Source organism: Schistocerca cancellata, chromosome 7 (genome assembly GCF_023864275.1).
Source record: "Schistocerca cancellata isolate TAMUIC-IGC-003103 chromosome 7, iqSchCanc2.1, whole genome shotgun sequence".
NCBI lineage: Eukaryota > Metazoa > Arthropoda > Insecta > Orthoptera > Acrididae > Schistocerca > Schistocerca cancellata.
The window spans coordinates 556,342,246-556,361,827 of record NC_064632.1 but is presented as its reverse complement, the minus strand read 5'-3'; positions in this window follow the sequence as shown (position 1 = coordinate 556,361,827).

Below are 19,582 nucleotides of genomic sequence, written 5' to 3'. Positions count from 1 at the left end.
TAATTTTGTATGTCTTCATGATAATCATGTGTTATATCCCAGGCAAGACATTTGAAGTCCTTGATTTGTACTATTATATTATTGTTAACAACTACTTTGGGGCGATTTGGATGCTATCATTTAACAGCTATGGTTTCAGTTTGCGTACTGAAAATTTAAGGTTACATGTTTTATTCAATTCTTGAACAGCTACACTATGTGATAAAAAGTATCCGGACACCTAGCTGAAAATGACTTACAGGTTCGTGGCTCCCTCCATCGGTAATGCTGGAATTCAATACGGTGTTGGCTCACCCTTAGCCTTGCTGACAGCTTCCACTCCCGCAGATATACGTTGAATCAATTGCTGGAAGGTTTCTTGGGGAATGGCAGCCCATTCTTCACGGAGTACTGCACTGAGGGGAGATATCGATGTTGGTTGGTGAGGCCTGGCACGATGTTGGCTTTCCGTAACATCCCAAAGATGTTCTATACGATTCAGGTCAGCACTCTGTGCAGGCCAATCCATTACAGGGATGTTATTGTCGTGTAACCACCCTTCCACATGCCATGCAGTATCAACAGGTGCTCGATCGTGTTGAAAGGTGCAAAACGCCATTCCCGAATTGCTCTTCAACAATGGGAAGCAAGGAGGTGCTTAAAACAACAGTGTAGGCCTGTGCTGTGTAGTGCCATGCAAAACAACAAGGGGTGTAAGCCCCCTCCATGAAAAACACGACCAGAGCATAACACCACCGCCTCTGAATTTTACTGTTGGCACTACACACGTTAGCAGATGACGTGCACCGGGCATGCGCCATACCCACACGCTGCCATCGGATCGCCACATTGTGTATCTTGATTCGTCACTTCACACAACGTTTTTCCGCTGTTCAATGGTTCGACGTTTACGCTCCTTACACCAAGCGAGGCGCATTCGGCTTTACCGTCATGATGTGCGGCTTATCAGCAGCCGCCCGATGCTGAAATCGAAGTTTTCTCACTTCCCGCCTAACTGTCATAGTACTTGCAGTGTATCCTGATGCAGTTTGGAATTACTGTGTGATGGTCTGGATAGATGTCTGCCTATTACACATTACGACCCTCCATCTGTCGGCGGTCTCACTATGACGTCAGAAATAGTGGACCTTGGTATGTTTGGGAGTGTGGGTTCAAATGGTTCCAATGGCTCTGAGCACTATGGGACTTAACATCTGAGGTCATCAGTCCACTAGAAATTGGAACTACTTAAACCTAACTAACGTAAGGACATCACACACATCCATGCGCGAGGCAAGATTCGAACCTGCGACCGTAGCGGTCGCGGTGTTAGACTGTGGCGCCTAGAACCGCTCGGCCACCCCGGCCGGCATGTGGATGACACCACACTTTTCGTTATTTAGGGTCAACTGTCAATTTTTGCACCATACAGATATCTTTTATAAATCGTTTTTCAATTTGTTGTGATTTGATGGCTGTACTAGTCGCTAAACGACAGCGTCATCTACAAACAACCTAATACGGCTGCTCAGATTGTCTCCCAAATCGCTTGTATAGTAGTTTATATAGTAAGGAACAGCAAAGGGCCTGTAACACTACCTTGGGGAACACCAGAAATCACTTCTGATTTACTAGATGAGTTTCCGTCAATTACTATGAACTGTGACGTCTCTGACAGGAAATCACGATCCAGTCACATAACTGGCTCTAAATGGCTCTGAGCACTATGGGACTCAACATCTTAGGTCATAAGTCCCCTAGAACTTAGAACTACTTTAACCGAACTAACCTAAGGACATCACACACATCCATGCCCGAGGCAGGATTCGAACCTGCGACCGTAGAAGTCCCGCGGTTCCGGACTGCAGCGCCAGAACCGCACGGCCACCGCGGCCGGCCAGTCACATAACTGAGACGATATTCCATAAGCACGCTATTTCACTGCAATCCGCTTGTGTGGTAAAATGTCAAAAGCGTTCTGAAAATCTAGAGATACGGAATCGATCTGAAATCCCTTGTCAATAGCACTCAACACTTCATGTGAGTAAAGAGCTAGTTGTGTTTCACAAGAACGATGTTTTCTATGTCCGTGTTGACTGTGTGTCAATAGAGCGTTTTCTTCGATGTAATTCATAATGTTCGAACACAACACATGTTCCAAGATCCCGCTGCATATCAACGTTAATGATACTGGCCTGTAATTTAGTGGATTGCTCCTACTACCTTTCTGGAATATTGGTGTGACCTGCGCAGTTTTCCAGTCTTTGGGTAGGTATCTATCGCCGAGCCAACGGTTGTATAAGAGTGTTAAGTATGGAGCTATTGCATCAGAATTCTCAGGAAGAAACCTAATTTGTGTACAGTCTGGACCAGAAGACTTGCTTTCATTAAGCGATTTAAGTTGCTTCTCTACTCCGAGGTTCTACTTCTATGTTACTTATGTTGGCAGCTGTTCTTGTTTCGTATACTGGAACATTCACTTCTTCTTCTTTGGTGAAGTAATTTCGTAAGACTGTGTTTAGTAACTCTGCTTTGGCAGCACTGACTTCGATAATATTTCCATTGCTACCGCGCAGAGAAGGTATTGATTGTATCTTGCCGGTAGCATACTTCACATACACACTCCTACAATTGTATCAGATACACTGTAAATGAGGCGTGAATAATGTAGTATGTTGCACTCTAAGTTCTGTTACAAGATCTTTAACAAAATTTGCAAGCATGACCTATAAAAAATGCACAGAATATTAACAAAAAAGTTGCTCAGCGGTCAGCGTGTCCGCCTGCTATGCAGGGATTTTTCTCCGGTTGGAGGATGCCAGTCAAGGGGCTACTTCAGTGGGAAGTAGCGCTTGCGAGGCCTGGAAAGCAGGCAGCATACGGTGGAGCGGTCCAGTGACGCCGTTGGCAGAGGATGGAACGGCAGTCGGTCGGTCCCGACTGGCGCACCTGGGGAGAGCGCGGAGATTTACTTGCTTTGTTTTACTTATCTTATTTCTTGCAAAAATATGCTTCGGCAAATATGAGCCACTGTCAGTGGGGGCCTTTTCAGCCATCTGTATTACTAAAAGGTGCGTTTACTGCTGTGCGCGCCGCGTCTAGTGGTCGCGTGGTTAGAGGCGCCATGTCACTGAGTGCGTGGCCACTCCCGCCGGAGGTTCGAGTCCTCCCTCGGGCATGCATATATATATATATATATATATATATATATATATATATATATATATACGAAGGCAGTTCAATAAGTAATGCAACACATTTTTTTTTTTTCTGAAACAGGGGTTGTTTTATTCAGCATTGAAATACACCAGGTTATTCCCCAATCTTTTAGCTACACAACACTATTTTTCGACGTAATCTCCATTTAATGCTACGGCCTTACGCCACCTTGAAATGAGGGCCTGTATGCGAGGGCCTGTATGCCTGCACGGTACCATTCCACTGGTCGATGTCGGAGCCAACGTCGTACTGCATCAATAACTTCTTCATCATCCGCGTAGTGCCTCCCACGGATTGCGTCCTTCATTGGGCCAAACATATGGAAATCCGACGGTGCGAGATCGGGGCTGTAGGGTGCATGAGGAAGAACAGTCCACTGAAGTTTTGTGAGCTCCTCTCGGGTGCGGAGACTTGTGTGAGGTCTTGCGTTGTCATGAAGAAGGAGAAGTTCGTTCAGATTTTTGTGCCTACGAACACGCTGAAGTCGTTTCTTCAATTTCTGAAGAGTAGCACAATACACATCAGAGTTGATCGTTTGACCATGGGGAAGGACATCGAACAGAATAACCCCTTCAGCGTCCCAGAAGACTGTAACCATGACTTTACCGGATGAGGGTATGGCTTTAAACTTTTTCTTGGTAGGGGAGTGGGTGTGGCGCCACTCCATTGATTGCCGTTTTGTTTCAGGTTCGAAGTGATGAACCCATGTTTCATCGCCTGTAACAATCTTTGACAAGAAATTGTCACCCTCAGCCACATGACGAGCAAGCAATTCCGCACAGATGGTTCTCCTTTGCTCTTTATGGTGTTCGGTTAGACAACGAGGCACCCAGCGGGAACAAACCTTTGAATATCCCAACTGGTGAACAATTGTGACAGCACTACCAACAGAGATGTCAAGTTGAGCGCTGACTTGTTTGATGGTGATCCGTCGATCATCTCGAACGATTGTGTTCGCACGCTCCGCCATTGCAGGAGTCACAGCTGTGCACGGCCGGCCCGCACGCGGGAGATCAGACAGTCTTGCTTGACCTTGCGGCGATGATGACACACGCTTTGCCCAACGACTCACCGTGCTTTTGTCCACTGCCAGATCACCGTAGACATTCTGCAAGCGCCTATGAATATCTGAGAGGCCCTGGTTTTCCGCCAAAAGAAACTCGATCACTGTCCGTTGTTTGCAACGCACATCCGTTACAGACGCCATTTTAACAGCTCCGTACAGCGCTGCCACCTGTCTGAAGTCAATGAAACTATACGAGACGAAGCGGGAATGTTTGAAAATATTCCACAAGAAATTTCAGGTTTTTTCAACCAAAATTGGCCGAGAAAAAAATGTGTTGCATTACTTATTGAACTGCCCTCATATATATATATATATATATATATATATATATATATATATATATATATATATATATATGTGTGTGTGTGTGTGTGTGTGTGTGTGTGTGTGTTGTTCTTAGCATAGGTTAGTTTACGTTAGTTTAAGTAGTGGGTAAGCCTAGGGACCGATGACGTCTGCAGTTTGGTCCCTTAAGAACTCACTCACACCGAGCGAGGTGGTGCAGTGGTTAGACACTGGACTCGCATTCGGGAGGACGACCGTTCAATCCCGCGTCCGGCCATCCTGATTTAGGTTTTCCGTGATTTCCCTAAATCGCTCCAGGCAAATGCCGGTATGGTTCCTTTCAAATGGCACGGCCGACTTCCTTACCTGTCCTTCCCTAATCCAATGTGACCGATGACCTGACTGTCTGGTCTCCTTCCCCAAAACAACCAACCAACCAACCAACCAACCAACTCACACTACTGTGCGCCTTGCGGCCTGTCGCTGTGTGGCTGTAGCTAACTAGCCAGCCCCACACGGAAGTAATGGGCCTCAGAGTGCACACAAGTGTGAATGGAATCACTCGCACGCACATGTCGAGGAAGCGGCTTTCACCTACGCGCGTGCCTCTGGTAGCGTATGGGGCTAGCACAGTCACAAGGCGACTAGCCGCTAGGCGCACAGCTGTAAACTCACCTTTAAGCGCTGTTGCGGAACCCGGAACTCCGTAGGGTAAACGAAAGTTCGATTTTCAGTATTTCACATGATTATTGGCCTAATTTAAAAGTTTAAAATGGTATCATAATGTAGTCATTATGAGATGTATAATCTTATGATACAAGCTTAGCACTGTGTGTTTGTCTTCATGGAGCGCAAATAAGCGGAATTCATCCGCCCATTATTTGAGGATGAGAGCTCTTGGCGAATTCTGACAGATTTTAAACACACAAATTCAGACCTTTAGAAAACTTATTTCCGCTGACACCTCCCGCAAAAGATAAAGGAAAAGTTTTTATAACTCACTACATTTCTCGATGTTGATGCAGTGCGATTTCAACGTCAGTCACGGCGTTTTAATTTATTACTTCGTTACTACTGCCTCTCTTCGCAGCACACTTTGCAGACAGTATTCACCTATACTAATGAATCTACCTGCAAAGCTACGTCGTTGTACGACCGATCCTTAAGGAAGTATGGCCTCATAAAAGTCGAGACGCGTGAAAAACTAGCTCTGGCTTAAAACGGAGAGCAAATTACCCACTCTACATGCATCCATTGTTTGATATTGAGAACACGTAGCTGCTTCCAACAAACTTTACACGTAATTTCAAACCGTTTCCAAACTTTTTCCCGCTTGCATGCTTAACAGCAAATATTAACCCACTTACTCATTTGTAAAGTAATCAGACTTTGCAGCTGTTTTGTACATGGGAGTGCAGTTCTTTAAGGAATCTGGGACTTACTGGTTATTTTCTAGACTTTTAGGTCCTGTAGGACCTTCTTGGTTTCTGTACCTGTGTCCATCTCATCTGTTCAATAAATATGAAACTTAATGAACAACACTCGCAATTTAAAATGTTAAGACTTTACTAAACGCACTGGAATTTTATCTTTCGATAACCGTTCATTAAAAACATGAACCTGGTCTCGGTGCGCATTTATTCAGAAGATGGTTCCGCCTATGGGGAATGAAATCAGAAAGAAACATATGGTCAGCTGTATTGAAGCGCCAAAGAAACTGGTATAGGCATGCGTATTCAAATACAATGTAAACAGGCAGGATACGGTGCTGTGAGTGGCAACGCCTATACAAGACAACGAGTGTCTGGCGCAGTTGTTAGATCGCTTACTGCTGCTACAATGGCATGTTATCAGCACGTGAGTGAGTTTGAACGTGGTGTTATTGTCGCCACTCGACCGGTGAGACACAGTATCTCCGAGGTAGTGATGAAGTGGGGATTTTACAAGTACGACCATTCCACTAGTCTACCGTGAATATATCAGGAATCCGGTAAAACATCAAATATCTGACATCGCTACGGCCGGGACCAACGACGACTGAAGAGAATCATACAACGCGACAGAAGTGCAACCCTTCCGCAAATTGCTGCAGACTTCAACGCTGGGTAATCAAGTGTCAACGTGCGAACCATTCAACGAAACATTATCGATGTGGCCTTTCGGAGCCGCTGGCCTACTCGTCTACACTTGATGACTGCACGACACCAAGCTTTTCGTCTCGCCTGGGCCCGGCAACACCGACATTGGACTGTTGATGACTGGAAACATGTGCCTTGTCGGACGAGTCTCGTTTCAGATTAAATCGAGTGGATAGACGTGCACGGGTATGGAGACAACCTCGTGAATCCGTGGACCCTGCTTGTCAGCAGGGACTGTTCAAGCTGGTGGATGCTCCGTAATGGTGAGGTGGTGTGCAGTTGGAGTGATATGGGACGCCTGATACATTTAGATACGACTCTGACAGGTGAGACGTACGTAAGCATCCTGTCTGATCACCTACATCCATTTATGCCCATTGTGCATTCCGACGGACATCGGTAATTCCAGTAGCACAATCAGACACCCTAAACGTCGAGAACTGCTTCAGAGTGGTTCCAGGAATTCTATTCTGATTTTACACACTTGCATATCTGGGATGCCTTGCAACGTGCTGTTCAGAAGAGATCTCCACTCCATCTTACTCTTACGTATTCATCGACAGCGCTGCAGGATTCATGTTCTCAGTTCCCTTCAGCACCACTTCAGACATTAGTCGAGACCATGCCACGTCGTGTTGCGGTACTTCTGCGTCCTGGCGGGTACCCTACACGATATTAGGAAGGTGTACCAGCTTCTTTGTCTCTTGAATGCATATAATAATGTAAGAAAGGCGCTACGAAAACAAATGCTCTAGAGACCATCAATTGAATGGAAGTACCGGCACGCATGATCCGCAACATGTTTGGACAATGAACGAGAGTGATTCTGTAAGTAACAGGAAACTATTTTTTGCGAAGCATATATTTCATTTACAGGTACAAACCAGATGTTATTTTTCAACGTTGCTACCCTCCTTTTCGATACACTTGTCATACTGTAACACCAACTTTTCTATTCCATAAGCCTTCTGGTTGTTCCCACAACCAAGAGCGCACCGTTTCTTTAGCCCCATGATCACTTTGAAATCCTCGGTCTCCGAGAGCTTCCTTCAGCGCTCGAAAACATGCTAATTCGAAGGAGCGAGATCGGGGCTGTGTGGGGAATGCAATACGACCTGAAATCTCCAATCCCGGATGACGGCCAGACTTGCACCGGCGGTGTGGAGGCGTGCATGCTGTGAAGGATAGGAATGCCTCCAGACAGAAGTCCTCTGCGACGTCTCCGTATTGCTGGCTTTAGCTCATTCTCCAACATGGCGCTGTACCGGGTACTGTTCACTGTTTCACCCCTTTGCTGATACTGCTCCAACAAAATCGGCCCAATCGTATCGCAGAAGAGGGTGAAAAGGGCGTTTCCAGTAGAGGCCTGAGACATGAATTTCTTCTTAGCTGCAGGAGAAGTGTGTCGCCATTCTGAAGACTGTCTTTTGCTATCTGCTTCACAGTGACGCACCCAGATTTCGTCTCTTGTGAAGATACGTGGCGTCATATCACGCCACAAATGATGTGGCAGCCTGAACACGCATCATCTTGTGTTCACCAATGCGCATCCCAGACATCCATAGTGCACACAGAAAACGGTATTTGAGAACCTCAATGATAATAGTATAAGCGGATTCGACACTGATACTCAGTTCAAATGGCTCTGAGCACTATGGGACTTTAACATATGAGGTCATCAGTCCCCTAGAACTTAGAACTACTTAAACCTAACTAACCTAAGGCCATCACACACATCCATGCCCGAGGCAGGATTCGAACCTGCGACCATAGCGGTCGCGCGGTTCCAGACTGAAGCGGCTAGAACCCCTCGGCCACACAGGCCGGCTGATACTCAGTTCCCTGGGTAACTTCCACAGAAATATGCCGGTTCTCAGGAATGCTGGCGCCAGCGTGTCCCACGTTCTCGTCATTAACGTCCAAAGGCATCTACCTACTCGTATAATAATCTTTCACTAATGCAGCGACCGCGCGGGGTAGCCGCACAGTCTGGGACACCTTGCCACGGTTCACGCGGCTTCCCCCGTCGGAGGTTCGAGTCCTCTCTCGGGCACGTATGTGTGAGTGTGTTGTCCTTAGCTTAAGTTAGTGTAAGTTAGATTAAGCTGTGTGTAAGCCTATGGACGGATGACCTCAGCAGTTTGGTCCCATAGGAACTTACACCACTATTAGTGCAACTATTTCCATACCTTTCAAACATCCTTCTGTGAACTTGTCGAGGTTTCACGCCATGTGATCATAAAGATCATATTACTGCTCGCAGTTGTCCTACGGTGCACACCTAGCGATGTGGCCATGTTGTTTCAACTGCCTTTCCTTTTGAGCTTGTCGTGCCATCTGACGGCATATAGCGGAACTTTCTCAAAGCATGCATCTTCACTCCCCGGCGGTTTTAAATGCCTGACGTGTTAACTGCATTTAATACTGATTGTTTGCTGTTACTTTTTTTAAATGCGCTCGTAATATTTCTATAATACACTACTGGCCATTAAAATTGCTACACCACGAAGATGACGTGCTACAGATGCGAAATTTAACGACAGGAAGAAGATGCTGTGATATGCACATTATTAGCTTTTCTGAGCATTCACACAAGGTTGGCGCCGGTGGTGACACCTACAACGTGCTGACATGATGAAAGTTCCCAACCGATTTCTTATACACAAACAGCAGTTGACCGGCGTTGCCTGGTGAAAAGTTGTTGTGATGCCTCGTGTAAGGAGGAGAAATGCGTACCATCACGTTTCCGACTTTGATAAAGATCGGATGGTAGCCTATCACGATTGCGGTTTATCGTATCGCGACATTGCTGCTCGCGTTGGTCGAGATCCAGTGACTGTTGGCAGAACATGCAATCGGTGGGTTCAGGAGGGTAATACGGAACGCCGTGCCGGATCCCAACGGCCTCGTATCACTGTCGAGATGACAGGCATCTTATCCGCATGGCTGTAACGGATCGTGCAGCCACGTCTCGATCACTGAGTCAACAGATGGGGACGTTTGCAAGACAACAACCATCTGCACGAACAGTTCGACGACGTTTACAGCAGCATGGACTATCAGCTCGGAGACCATGGCTGCGGTTACCCTTGGCGCTGCATCACAGACAGGAGCGTCTGCGATGGTGTAGTCAACGACGAACTTGGGTACACGAATGGCAAAACGTGAAGTTTTCGGATGAATCCAGGTTCTGTTTACAGCATCACGATGATCGCATCCGTTTTTGGCGACATCGCAGTGAACGCACATCGGAAGCGTGTATTCGTTATCGCCATACCGGCGTATCACCCGGCGTGATGGTATGGGGTGCCATTGGTTAGACGTCTCGGTCACCTCTTGTTCACATTGAGAGCACTTTGAACAGCGGACGTTACATTTCAGACGTGTTACGACCCGTGGCTCTACCCTTCATTCGATCCCTGCGAAACCATACATTTCAGCAGGATAATGCACGACCGCATGATGCAGGTCCTGTACGGGCCTTTGTGGTTACAGAAAATGTTCGACTGCTGCCCTGGCGAACACATTCTCCAGATCTCTCAGCAAATGAAAACGTCTGCTCAGTGGTGGCCGAGCAATGGCTCGTCGCAGTACGCCAGTCACTACTCTTGATGAACTGTGGTATCGTGTTGAAGCTTCATGGGTAGCTGTACACGCCATCCAAGCTCTGTTTGACTCATGACCAGGCGTATCAAGGCCGTTATTACGGTCAGAGGTTGTTGTTCTGGGTACTGATTTCTCAGGATCTATGCATCCAAGCCGGCCACGGTGGTCTAGCGGTTCTGGCGCTGCAGTCCGGAACCGCGGGATTGCTACGGTCGCAGGTTCGAATCCTGCCTCGGGCATGGATGTGTGTGATGTCCTTAGGTTAGTTAGGTTTAAGTAGTTCTAAGTTCTAGGGGACTTATGACCTAAGATGTTGAGTCCCATAGTGCTCAGAGCCATTTGAACCATTTTTTGAACTATGCATCCAAATTGCGTGAAAATGTAATCACATGTCAGTTGTAGTATAATATATTTGTCCAATGAGTACCCGGTCATCTGTATTTCTTCCTGGTGTAGAAATTTTAATGTCCAGAGTGTAGGTAACCTGAATTCGCATAATGCTGTTTGCAAACACGACTGCTATTGGAACTTTAAAACCAAACAATGAGGACAACTATTTTTGTTTTTATCCCTCAGTAGATTTAATTTCTTCCCTTCCCTCACGCCTCCCAACGGGGAATGATTAACCACAGAGACACTATAGACTGAAGCATTTTTCTCTCGTGTAGCTACGATCAGCCGGTGTGTTCGCTCAGCGGCGTGCTTCGAGTGTGTGAGGTGGGGCACCCGCGAGCACAGCAACCGGACGGGCCGGCCCAGCGCTCCCCCACGGGCCACGTGGACTCTCCTTGCACGCTGCCACGTGCCAGGCACGGCCGCTCGGCTCACGCAACGCCGCCCCGCCGCGACATACTGCCCGTGCCTCTGCCTGTCCTACATAGGCGCGCCGCTGACGCTGCTGCGGCGTCTCCGTGTCTCTGTGGCGGCGGGGCACGCAATGAGCACTCAACAGAACTGCAGCAGAACGGTAGTGCAGCTAGCGCTGCTGCAAATAAACAAAGTTGACGTTTCTCTTTTTCCTTCACCATCCTCAGCCTTTTGAAGTTATGCTTCAAAAATTCTGCACAGCACCGTTAAGAAAAGACAACACTGGTGTCCAAATTACATCTAGATCTACATACATACTGCGCTAGCCAGCAAGCGGTGTCTAGCGGAGGGCACAATTCGCGCCAAAGTCATATATCCCCCTCTCTGTTCCACTCGCGGATCGCGCGAGGGAAAAACTACTCTCTGAATGCCCCAGTACGAGCTCTAATTTCTCTTATCTTTGAATCCTGATCACTGCGCGATTTGAAAATTGGTGGTAATAATATACAGGGTGTTACAAAAAGGTACGGCCAAACTTTCAGGAAACATTCCTCACACACAAAGAAAGAAAATATGTCATGTGGACATGTGTCCGGAAACGCTTACTTTCCATGTTAGAGCTCATTTTATTACTTCTCTTCAAATCACATTAATCATGGAATGGAAACACCCAGCAACAGAACGTACCAGCGTGACTTCAAACACTTTGTTACAGGATATGTTCAAAATGTCCTCCGTTAGCGAGGATACATGCATCCACCCGCCGTCGCATGAAATCCCTGATGCGCTGATGCAGCCCTGGAGAATGGCGTATTTTATCACAGCCGTCCACAATACGAGCACGAAGAGTCTTTACATTTGGTACCGGGGTTGCACAGCCAAGAGCTTCCAAATGCTCCCATAAATGAAAGTCAAGAGGGTTGAGGTCAGGAGAGCGTGGAGGCCATGGAATTGGTCCGCCTCTACCGAATCTGTTCGACTGAAATGTGCAGGAGCTCCATCGTGCATGAACCGCATGTATCGTACTTGTAAAGGCACATGTTCTAGCAGCACAGGTAGAGTATCCCGTATGAAATCATGATAACGTGCTCCATTGAGCGTAGGTGCAAGAACATGGGGCCCAATCAAGACATCACCCATAATGCCTGCCCAGTTTGTTCACAGAAAATGTTGATGACGTGATTGCACAATTGCGTGCGGATTCTCGTCAGCCCACACATGTTGATTCTGAAAATTTACAATTTGATCACGTTGGAATGAAGCCTCATCCGTAAAGAGAACATTTGCACTGAAATGAGGAATGATACATTGTTGGATGAACCATTCGCAGAAGTGTACCCGTGGAGGCCAATCAGCTGCTGATAGTGCCAGCACACGCTGTACGTGGTACGGAAACAACTGGTTCTCCCGTAGCACTCTCCATACACTGACGTGGTCAACGTTACCTTGTATAGCAGCAACTTCTCTGACGCTGACATTAGGGTTATCGTCAACTGCACGAAGAATTGCCTCATCCATTGCAGGTGTCCTCGTCGTTCTAGTTCTTCCCCAGTCGCGAGTCATAGGCTGGAATGTTCCGTGCTCCCTAAGACGCCGATCAATTGCTTCGAACGTCTTCCTGTCGGGACACCTTCGTTCTGGAAATCTGTCTCGATACAAACGTATCGCGCCACGGCTATTGGCCCGTGCTAATCCATACATCAAATGGGCATCTGCCAACTCCGCATTTGTAAACATTGCACTGACTGCAAAACCACGTTCGTGATGAACACTAACCCGTTGATGCTACGTACTGATGTGCTTGATGCTAGCACTGTAGAGCAAAGAGTCGCACGTCAACACAAGCACCGAAGTCAACATTACCTTCCTTCAATTGGGCCAACTGGCGGTGAATCGAGGAAGTACAGTACATACTGACGAAACTGAAATGAGCTCTAACATGGAAATTAAGCGTTTCCGGACACATGTCCATATAACATCTTTTCTTTATTTGTGTGTGAGGAATGTTTCCTGAAAGTTTGGCCGTACCTTTTTGTAACACCCTGTATATCCCCCCCTCTGTTCCACTCGCGGATCGCGCGAGGGAAAAATTACTGTCTGAACGCCCCAGTAGGAGCTCTAATTTCCCTTACCTTTGAATCGTGATCACTGCGCGGTTACAAAGTTGGTGGTAATAATGTGTGCTCTACATCTTCCGTGATGATCGGACTTCGGAATTTAGTAAGCAGCCCCTTCTGTTTAGCGCGCCATCTATCTGCAAGTGTGTCCCACTTCAAACTTTCTGCGAGATTTGTAACGCTCTCGCGATGGCTAAATGTAGCAGTCACGAATCTTGCCGCTCTACTTTGGACCTTCTGAATCTCTTGAATCAGACCCAACTGGTAAGGGTCCCACACAGACGAACAATACTCCAAGACTGGACGAACTAACGTATTGTAAGCAATTTCCTTTGTTGAAGGCCTGCATCGCTTCAGGATTCTACCAATAAACCGCAATCTAGAGTTCGCCTTACCCATTACTTGTGTAATCTGATCATTCGATTTGAAATCATTTCGAATAGTCACACCCAGATACTTGACGGACGTTACCGCTTCCAAATCATTTCGAATAGTCACACCCAGATACATGACGGACGTTACCGCTTCCAAAGATTTTGTACTCGTACATTAATGGGGATTTTCGCCTTCTTATACGCAGTAGGATACACTTACTAATATTGAGAGATAACTGCCAGTCATTACACCACGGATTTATTTTCTGTAAATCCTAATTGATTTGTTCACAACTTTCGTGTGATACTACTTTCCTGTAGACTACAGCATCATCATTCGGTTCTAGGCGCTTCAGTCTGGAACCGCGCGACCACTACGGTCGCAGATTCGAATCCTGCCTCGGCGATGGATGTGTGTGATGTCCTTAGGTTAGTTCGGTTTAAGTAGTTCTACATTCTACGGGACTAATGACACCAAATTTTAAGTCCCATAGTGCTCAGAGCCATTTGAACAGCATCATTGGCAAACAGTCTAAGGCCACTGTCAATACCATCAACCAGATAGTTGATGTAAATCGTAAAAAGCAGCGTACCTATTACGCTGCCCTAGGGCACACCTGAAGTTACGTTTGTTTCTGTTGGAGTCACCCCGTGCGGGATGACATAGTGCTCCCTGTCTGTTACAAAACTGTCTATCCAACCCCATATGTCACCGGATAGACTGTAAGCGCGCACTTCAGCAACGAACCGAAATTTTGCAAGGTTACGTTTGTATTGACGCAAAATAGTGTAAACTGGCGACTGTAAAGTAGAAACAATATGAAGAATACAGAGCGTAAACAAGTGCAACGTGCATAATGGTAGACAAAAATGTTCTTTTTTCCAAATTAACTGATTTGCACGCACATTTCGACATCTAATTCATGTGCTCAGTATGGGGTGTGACCAGATCTGGCAGCAATACAGGCCTGACAACGACGGGACATGCAGTGAATGATCTCATCAATCTCATGTTGAAGCAACAACGCCCGTTCTTCCTGCAGAGCTGCTCGCAAGTCTTGGGAAGCAGATGCTGAGGCGATGCAATTCGGCTTCACAGTGCTTCCCAGACCTGTTCTGTGGGATTCAAATTGGGGGAGCGAGCAGGCCACGGCATGCGTGCAGTATCTTGGCTTTCCAAAATAACATCAAGCACCTGTGCTCTACGGGGTCGACCATAATCGTCCAGCAATTCGAAGTTTGGACCCACAGCACCCTGCAACAACCGCACGTGAGATCCCACGATACCTGACAGCAGTTTAACCTTGCCGATTCACCAACACAATTTCATGAAGAGATCTTCAAGTATTCAACGTAACACCTGTCCGCACTATTAAGGATCCTCCGCGATATTAGTCTCCTTCCATAATGTTTGGGTCTCAAGATCGCGTTCCATGTTCCCTCCACATGCGAATCCATCAAGAATCTTTCTCCAAACTAAATCGCGACTCATCTGTGAAAACAACATTGGCCCACTGTTCGGCGGTCCAAGTGGCATGTTGATAGCTCCACTCTGGACTTCACTTCTGCGAAGACACATCAGAGGTACACATACAGTGGCTCTCTCTAAGCCTTCTGTACACCGTTTCCCTCGATGCAACACGTCCAGCGGATGCTGCGAAGTCAGATTCCAGGTGCCTTCCAGTAATAAGGAGGTACTGTTGCGCCCTTACAGCCAAATAACTGTCCTCTCTGCTAAACCTACAGAGCAAGAAGCAACCCGTTTTGTCGACATTGTTTAAGGAAACTACAATAAACCTCCAACAGTAACACACTCTTCGAGAAAAAAAATAGTACGTATTCCTTCTGCGCATCAAGCAAGTAACTAATTCCCATAATCAGAGTTCCCTTGGACTCTATACCCGTACAACTGTTCCACGCCGAGGTCGGCTCTTAGCAGCTGGTAGACAGCTTACACGACGGAAGCGACGTAGCACAATTGTTGCGGAATAGAGGATGGTCGAGTTGTCACACAGCTGGACTGGCCGATCTTCTCTGCACTCGGCAAGTGGTGAACTACCTGCTGAATGGTTGGGCGCAAGGATATTTCCGTGACTATTTGCACACACGTGATCGCCAGGAAATAGTCTTCGCCCCCCCCCCTTCCTCTGCTGCTGCTTGAAGCCCTCTGATGGAAGTTGGCCGCACCTAAGTGTTTGTTGTCAACTGTGGTACTTGCTTGTAAACACCCTTGCGTTGGGTCAGACTGCGCAGCGGAGTCGGCAACCCGCATAGCTGGTGTATCTTCGGTGATGCCGCTGCAATAGGCGTATGTGGTTCCTGAAGCACTCTCTTTACAATATCACATGTGCTCGGCCTTGCCCTGGTCTTCAGGAACAGTTTCAATCTCTATAAATTGTCAGTACATTCATGAAACAACAGAACGATTGACATTAAGCAATCAGGCCACAGTCCGCTTCCTTTCCTTCTATGGCCCTTCACCACTAAGAGCCTGGTAGGAGTCTTCTCTGTGCCGTAAATCTGTGACTCTGTACAGAGCGATTGTGGATGTGGGACTACAGAGCAAAAACACTACCCCATTTCATAGGTGCCCTTACGTTATCGTTGGCGTTATTGTCTGTTGACCAGAACGCCATTTTCCGTGCAACGATCGTACTGACTTCAATTGGCTGTTTGTATGATCATACCGTGAGTTAGACACAGGATGGGGAAACAGGTCAGCAACTGGAAGCAGTTAATTCCATAAATTATCTGGGAGCACGCATTAGGAGTGATTTAAAATGGAATGATCATATAAAGTTGATCGTCGGTAAAGTAGATGCCAGACTGAGATTCATTGGAAGAATCCTAAGGAAATGCAATCCAAAAACAAAGGAAGTAGGTTATAGTACACTTGTTCGCCCACTGCTTGAATACTGCTCAGCAGTGTGGGATCCATACCAAATAGGTTTGATATAAGAGATAGAGAAGATCCAGCGGAGAGCAGCGCGCTTCGTTACAGGATCATTTAGTAATCGCGAAAGCGTTACGGAGATGATAGATAACTTACAGTGGAAGACTCTGCAAGAGAGACGCTCAGTAGCTCGGTACGGGCTTTTGTTGAAGTTTCGAGAACATACCTTCACCGAGGAGTCAAGCAGTATATTGCTCCCTCCTACGTATATCTCGCGAAGAGACCATGAGGATAAAATCAGATAGATTAGAGCCCACACAGAGGCATACCGACAGTCCTTCTTTCCACGAACAATACGAGACTGGAATAGAAGGGAGAACCGATAGAGGTATTCAAGGTACCCTCCCCCACACACCGTCAGGTGGCTTGCGGAATATGGATGTAGATGTAGATGTTTGTTGCTTTAATTTTGGACGTTACTGTATAAGCTAAAATTAACTAACATCAGGAGAAGACCAATTTGGATATGGGAAAGAAAAAGGAACCAGAGAAGCTGTAATGGCACTACGAATGATGTTAGAACTGACGATCAGAAAAACGTATGCCACATTAATTGATCTAGAGAAAGTTTCTGACGGAGTGGACTGGAACGTACTTTTCGTAAATGTGTAAAACTGGAACAGACGGGAGTGATAAAAATTGATTCTTAATGTATACAAAAACCAGAGTAAATGGCACTAAAAAAAGTGGCTAGTACCTTTATAAGAAGATTTGTTTGTTAAGGCTATCTTCAATCTCTCTCGTTATTTATTTCATTTATTCATGGTAACTGCAATACAAAAAATGGAAAGCGGCAAAAAAAGGATCAAAATTAATGGTAAATAAATACAATGTATCCAGTGTGCTGATGATGCAGTAGAATTATGAAAAGGACGTCGAACTAAATGTTAAAAAAAATTGTTATACGCTTTGTACAACGACCAACTGAAAATAAACACAAACGACATTAAAGTAATGGAGAGTGTGTGTGTGTGTGTGAGAGAGAGAGAGAGAGAGAGAAAGTGAGACGTTACCGATGAATAACTGGTGGCTAGTCGATTAGTCGATATAATAGTCAAAAGAAACGCAAGATATTATGTAAGATTTTAGGCAAAGGATATGTTTCAGATCAAATGAGAAACTGAACAGAAAGACAGAAGCAGTAACATCGACTACAAGGGAAAGGTTGTTGTTCTGTGGACACGTCTTCCTAATATCCAATGGTCGTGTAACAAAGAAAACCTGGAATTTCATAAGACCAAATGCAACAAAGATTGGGACGGTTTCAAGATGTTATAAAGGTCTTAAGCAAATCCGTATTCCACACTAAAAAATTATGGATAGGAATAACTTTACAGAAATCGTGAAAAAGTTCTGGAGAGGCTGGGAGGAGAACTCGAAAGAGAAAGGAGGCCTCTGTCACAAGACTGGAAGAAGGCTCTGTGTGACAGATTCGAAAAATACTGGCAGGGTGTCAAAGATGGCAGAGTAACAACAGCTAAAAAGGGAAAATGATATTGGTTGTTGCTAGTAATCCGTCGTGGCTCAGTTCTAATGTAAAAAGGTGGTGACAGAGAAATGGAACAGACAAGTAAGGGCAAACATGAAGATAGGAAATAAAATGCTGAAGCCAGTAAATGAATTTTGCTACTTGGGAACTGCGGCACAATAACAAATGACAACGTAAATATAATAGATATTACAAGAAGAACTGCCACGACTAAACACGCACTCAGAAGTCAGAGTAATTTGTTAACAACGAACCACCTTAATGCAGAAGCAAGAAATAAAAACAGAAGCAGTCGACATGTGAATATAAAGATGAACCATAAAAGCTTCCGAACTGAAACAAAATCTAGTGAAGAAATATTAAAGGAAGTTAAAGAGAAAAGCGTAATGATTAACATGATTCCGAGAAGAAACAATAATTGAAACGAACACCTATTTCGACATAACGGCTTCACAAAAAACGACAAATCCCGGCGAAACGTTCAGAGGAAGGCCTAGAACACCCATTTTCGGTGGAAACAACAACAGCAACTACAGCCAAATGGTAGAATGGTGATGGAGAAAGAGCGATTGCTGTATAAGCTAGGCTTTGCTTTCATTTCTGACGATGATCTTAACGAATGATTTAATACTGTTGTTCGCTTCCTTCCCAGCTATACTTATACAAAGACTTCGTGAGAAACTAAAGCAACCTTTCTATGCAGTAATTAGACATTATTCTACAAATTATTTCTTTTAATAAATGTACTAACAGAGACCTTTGTGACTTGTCCCTTACCTGGAATCAATACTGTTTTAATACAAGGATCTGGTTAAAAAAGTGAAGAGATATTGGAGCACGAATTTAACTAACGTACTAAATTTCAGTTCAAGGTTTATCAGCAGTTTGAATTACTACAATTTCTAAAGTATAATTTCATATTATCATCATTTAAAATTTATTCAGTTCCATATTGCCAAGTATTTTCTTCGCCAACATAAAAATCTTAATGTGGTTATGTAAGACATATAAAACTGTTTGTGCTTTACTTTCATCAATCGTTAAAAACACCATTATAACGGTATTGTGGTGTTTCTTGGTTGAGAAATCTTCGTACTGAAACCCCAACAGATGAAGGACTTTCATGATTCGAATAGTCGTAAATAATGGTTTGAATAGGCGTTATGAGATAAGATGTTTCAAATCAACCTATCTAAATTTCAGGTGCTAAATCCGGTGTGGTCAAACGTATCTGAATGAGAAAGAATCAAGTGGCAGACCCTTTCTCTGACAAGAACTGGGAATCGCAACACAATTGATGGCCCTGGTGTTTGAAGACTGGCGTGTTTCCATCGAGGCGTTAGTGGAAAAAGTAAAAATCAGTCACGCATAGCTTTATACCACTTTGTACGACATTCGAATATACGAAATATCGCCACCCGCTCGATTCTTCAACTACTGGCATCCATTTCAAAAGCCCTTCCAATCGAAACAACAATGAAAAAGGCGAAGCCCCAACCTGCACCGTACAAAATGATACTGAGCGGTTTTTGGTACTGCTATTGTGTGA